The sequence below is a fragment of the Marmota monax genome, unplaced genomic scaffold (genome assembly GCF_021218885.2).
Source record: "Marmota monax isolate L192 unplaced genomic scaffold, Marmota_monax_Labrador192_F-V1.1 WCK01_AAM20220418_F8-fsc00016, whole genome shotgun sequence".
NCBI classification, from domain to species: Eukaryota; Metazoa; Chordata; class Mammalia; order Rodentia; family Sciuridae; genus Marmota; species Marmota monax.
In genome coordinates, this window is record NW_026695209.1 from 15,812,286 (window position 1) to 15,818,236 (window position 5,951).

Consider the following 5,951-nt stretch of genomic DNA (forward strand, 5'->3'; position numbering starts at 1 on the left):
TGAGGCAGGAGAGGTCGTGAGTTCAAAGCCAGCCTCAGTAAAAGGAAGGTAATAAGCTACTTAGTGAGACCATGTCTCTAAATAAAATACAAAATAGGGCTGGGGATGTGGCTCAGTGGGTGAGTGCCCCTGAGTGAGAAAGAAAGGTCAGGTCACATTTAGAGGCAAATCAATACACCTCACTTCTAACTTCTCTATCCAAGTCTCTAAAATCAAGGAGGGCCTAGAATGAACTCCCTAAAGCACTAAAAGAAAATAACTGCCAGCCAAGGTTACTATACTCACTTTCAAATCTGAGGGGGAAATAAAAACATTACACAACAAGAATAAACTAAAAGTATTTATGAGCACCAAACCAGCACTATAAGAATACTCAAAGGTAAACTTTACACAGAGGAACAGAAAACAATTGGCAAAGCCCACAAACAGAGACCGTTCAATAGAAGACTAATCCACTAAATGAAAAGACAGGAAAAAATACAGAAAAAAAAAAAAACCAAAATGGCAGGAAACCACAAACATATATCCATACTCATGCTGAATGTTAATGGTCTCAACTCCCCAATTAAAAGACATAGACTAGCAGAATGGATCATAAAACAAAACCCCAATATATACTGTTTATAAGAGACCATCGTATAGGAAGAGACACCCACAAGCTGAAGGTAAAAGGATAGCAAAATATAGTTCAGATATATGGTCCAAGAAAACAAAATGAGTGGCTATCCTCATATCTGACAAAGTAGATTTCAAGCAAAACTTAGAAGAGAAAAAGAAGGCCATTACATCCTAGTAAAGGGAAAAATCGAACAAGAAGATTCAACCACACTAAACATTTACGCCCCAAATGTAAACACACCAAATTACATGAAAAAAATACTTCATGACATTAAATTCCCCATAGAATTTACATTAAATTCTATGAGGATTTACATTAAATTCCAACACAATAATACTGGGTGTTTTCAACACACTCTTATCACAAATAGTTCATCAAAACAAAAAATCAACAAAGGTATCTCCAACCTAAACAGCACTAAAATCAAACAGACCTAAATGACAACTACAGAATATTCAACCCCAAAGCAGCTGAATTTACCCTCTTCTCAACTATGTATGGAACTTTTTCCAAAATAGATTATATTTCTTGGCCACAAAGCATATCTTAGCAAATATTAAATAAAATATATAATCCCATATATCCTATCAGATACTAATGGAATAAATTAAGAAATCAATAGCAAGAAAAAAAATAGAAACTGTAAATCATGTGGAGATTGAACAATACTCTCTTTAAAAAAAAATGGCTTAAAGAAGAATGAGAGTAAAAATCAAGAGATTCTTAGAAATGAATGAGAACAAATATGCAACAGTATCAAAATCTCTGGTCTATATGATGTCTCTGCCTATAAGATGGCAAATTTATAGCACTGAGTTCCCACATTAAAAAATTAGAGTCATACCAAATAAATAAACTTATGCTCCATCTCAAGGCCTTAGAAAAGGAAAAACTAACCCCCAAACAAGTAGAAGACAAGAAATACTGAAGATCAAAGCTGAAATCAATGAAACTGAAAAATAAGGAAACAATACACAGAATCAATATAATGAAGAGTTGGTTCTTTGAAAAAAAAAAAAAAGAAATAAAGTTGACAAACCCTTAGCCAAACTAACCAAAAGAAAGGGAAAATAAGCAAACCAACAAGATCAGGGATGAAAAAAGGAGTTATCACCACAGATCCCTGTGAAATGCTTAGAATAAAGAGATCCTATATTGAAAATTTATACTCCAATAAACCAGAAAATCTGTAAGACATGGACAAATTTCTAGACATATATAGCAGCACATTTCACAATAGCTAAATCATGGAATCAACAATCCTCATCTAGAGATGAATGAATTAAAAAATTGTGATACATATTTGTGTATATACACACACATGATGGAGTTCTGCTCAGCCATTAAAAAGAATAAAATTATGGCATTTGCTGGTAAATGGATGAAAATGGAGCACAGCATACCATGCTAAGTGAAATTAGCCAAACTCAGAAACTCAAAGATAAAATGATTCATCTCATATGAGGAAGCTAGAGTTAAATAAAGGAAAGCTAGAGTTAAATAAAGGAAAGGGGCCAGAAGGATAAGATTACATAAGGAACCAATCAAATACAAATTAATAGATGAGTGAAAGGAAATCTAGTAAAGAAAGCTAAAGAGGAGGAGATAGAGGACAGGAGGGAAAGCAGGGAGAGAAACGGGAGGTCATGAACTGAAATCAATTTCCATGCATGTATGAGTTTATTAGGATGAACCCAACTACTAAGTACAGCCATAAGGCTCTAATAAAAAAGAAAAGAAATCTTACTGACTTATCCAGATCTTTGTCTTCATCACATTAATGAAGTACCCAATTTGATATCCTCAGTGATCATCTGTTTATTGCCACATTCAACACATGGTGCTATAAGTAACTGGTTACATCTATTTTTCAAACGAACAAACAAAAAATATTCTTGAGAGCAGGTACTGTTTTTCTGCATAATCTCAGTACTTAGCTAAAATATAGCTAAGTTAAAAGATATCAAAAATTTTCTGTACCTAGCAATATTCTATGTGGACTGTCTGTTCAGTTCTTCTTTTGGAGGTAGATTTTCACATTTTGGTGGCTTGCCGTGCTTATTGTTTTGGGCTGCCTGGCATGTTTTATCTCCGTCCTGAGTGCTGTGTTCCCCAAATTGAATGTGATCTAGGCCTGGTGTCATAGTGCTCCATTGTCCTGAACATAACAGTCAGTTCAGAGATGGATGCTTTATTGAAGCAGAGCAGATCTGATATTTTCCCTTGATTTAAGAAATGAAAGTAAGAAGGAGACATTATTCTCCCTGTGGGTTGAAAAGTTGGAAGAATATGAATTTGTGGCTGCTGGTAGCCATCTCCACCAGCCACCTGGAGGAAATATATCTGCAGGAGAAATGAAACTAAAAACAAAGGGAAGCAGAACTAAGAAATGATAGAGCCTGGATGCCCTTGGATGAGCCCTGAAATCAGCTGTCTGAAATCAAGCCCTCTGGTACTTCCCTGTTGTACAAGTCCATAAAATCCCCAAAGTTATTGAGTTTTACTATAGATACTTACATGAGAATGACTTCTGGAACATCATTTGAAACATACCTTGCATTCCAGCTCTTCTCTAATCTCACTAATCCACGATCTATACCCAATCTGGGCTCGTTGGATCTATTTTGTATACTTTCTTTGGACATCATACAAAATAACTATGTGAGACACTATGGTTTACTCTTTCTGCATGTTTCAAATACTAGTATATATAATTTTCAAAAGACTGGTTACTTCTATTTGGTTAGCAATATTTATTGTGTATTTGCTACATCTAAGTCGATGTTGTAAGCGTTAGGGATTCTATTTTATGTGGTTAACTGCTGCCTGTCCAACATCCTTTCCCTTGAGGATTCATATAACCCCTAGATCACTATATAGAGCCAATCTGTTCAGAACATATGATCAAGTGGAAGTAAACTCAACCCAAAGGAGAGGTATGTGGTGACTCAGGACACAATCAATGGCATAAAATCTTTCTAAGCTATCAAAAGACCACGTATTTTTTCTACTTGTATTGTGTGGTACATGTGTACCACACTGGGTAGCTGTATTAACAGGGAATTAGACAAAGCAGAGTCGAAAGATGAGGTTATAGAATCAGGTCATCTTTCAAACTTTTACTACAGTTGTTTGATGTTGGTTAAGGTAAAACTTGCTTAGTGCTTCTGTTTTTCTTCTTATTTACAAGAGTTTAATCATATTTCTACCTTTTATTTATGACAGAACAAGTTCCAATTAATACACTTGGATCCTGTAAGGGAAATAGAACCTCTGTCTTCAAGGGAATTTCAGATCATTACTAGTGTCAGGGAAAGACCTGCAGAATGTGCTACGGTGCTCTATGCCAAACACATGAGATAAATTCAGAGCCCAGAAGAACTGGTTGGGTACAATGAGGAATGATAGATTGATGGACAAAAGAGTTCAGAAATAAAGGATCCTTCTACATATATAATAAATCTGTATTGAATTAATAATTAAAATTCAAATTCAATTAAAATTCAAATTCAATTAAAATTCAAATTATCTGGTTTTGTTTCAAAAAAATCATTAGACTTTTCACAGCAAGAAAGTAATATAGGAATAAAAAGTATTAATATATATTATTCAGTATCTTATTCTCAATTTCAAGTGAGCTGATATCAGGTCAGTGTTGTAGGTGCTAAGAGGATGTGGTACAAAGACATTAAAGTCAAATAAATATCTCATCATGAGCTATTGTTTTGGGAAAGACAATTCTTGACTACATAAAGTTCTTTAAGGAAAATAAAGGACACAATGAATAATTTATCTTTGGATAACCTCACTATATTTCTAAATTCAAAGAAAAGATAGCTTTAAACAATTCATAAAATCTGATTATCTCAAAGAACAAAACTCTGATCATGCACAGTCCTTACAAGTGGGTTTCATTTGCAGTTTTCTTTATATAGCTTTAAAATAACGGTATTCCTGCAGAAAATGTATGGTACTCAGTGTATATACTGACAAGAATGGTTATAGCTAAGAGGAAAGGAAAATACAAGCTAACCTGTTTTTTATAGGTCAAACTTAAACTGATCACTTTCCCTCTATTGCTGGCAGAATCAGAAAATGAACACATGAACTCGGTTGAGGAAGTAAACAAATGAGCAGGAACTTTATAAAAAAGGGAATGTGAGATAAAAATTCAGAATTCCCAGCACAGTGTGCCTGAGAGGGGCAAGAGTGCCATTTAAGTCTTATAGCAGTAAGAAGTAAGTCAAGTAAGGAGAAGTTGATAAGCTCCTCTTGATTGGTTTTTGATATTTCATTTGTCCTGCAGTGGGAGCAAACTGGATTAGGGACCATGCAGTTGTTTTCTGCAAGATGGAGAATTACACCCTTTCTGAGAAACAGGGACTGTCTCATACATGCCTAGGCTGTTCAAATGGCTGCCTACTTGCTTGTCCTGTTGTTGATCTTTACTGTCCCTTCCCTACTCTCTACTGCCTTTCCTTTTCTATCTCACTTCTCCCATCCCAAATTTCCTTTTTCTTCTGTATTCCCAACCTCAGAAGATGACACTCTGGCAGAGAAGGCCTTAGAGTCCTTGGATGTCGTCTTAAGACCTTCCACTTCCCTCTGTTCCCTATGGTGCTTGCTAACTAGGGTTTTCCCATTTCAGCACACCACATCAAAAGCAGCAATTTCAGCAACATCTTCTTTCAAATCCTATTTCTGTTGCCTTAATTGTGTCACCATCAACTCTCTTTGTCTTACTCCACTTTCATAGAGAGAGACAGAAATAAACATGGATGTTTGTGAGGTAGACCACAAGGTTAATAACAGAAAACAAGCAAGCAAAGAAACGAAAACTTCACAGAAACAGAAATACTTGATCACCCAGGTCAAGTTGGGAAGAAAGGAAGAGAGAAAGAAATAAAAGAAGGAAGGAAGGAAGGAAGGAAGGAAGGAAGGAAGGAAGGAAGGAAGGAAGGGAGGGAGGGAGGGAGGGAGGGGTGCCATGATTTGGTTTGGGATTAAATTTAGTGGATGGTGATGGAAAGGTAAGATTAAAGAGTTAGGGAGGGAGGAAAAGAGCAGTGGGAATCCCATAGAGAAGGTACATTTGAGGTAGCCTGTATTAATTCTGAGGCAGGATGGCATTATATGTGAGGATTGTTATCTAGCCAACATGCACATGTATTCTTGAATGACATTTATTGTAGATTTGATGGACATCCAGAAAGTTTGTAATAATCTCCCCTTTGTGGATTAGATATTAGGTAGCCCCCAAAAGCTCATGTGTGAGAAAATACAAGAAACTTTAGGGGTGAAATGATTGGTTATGAGAATTTTAACCTAATCA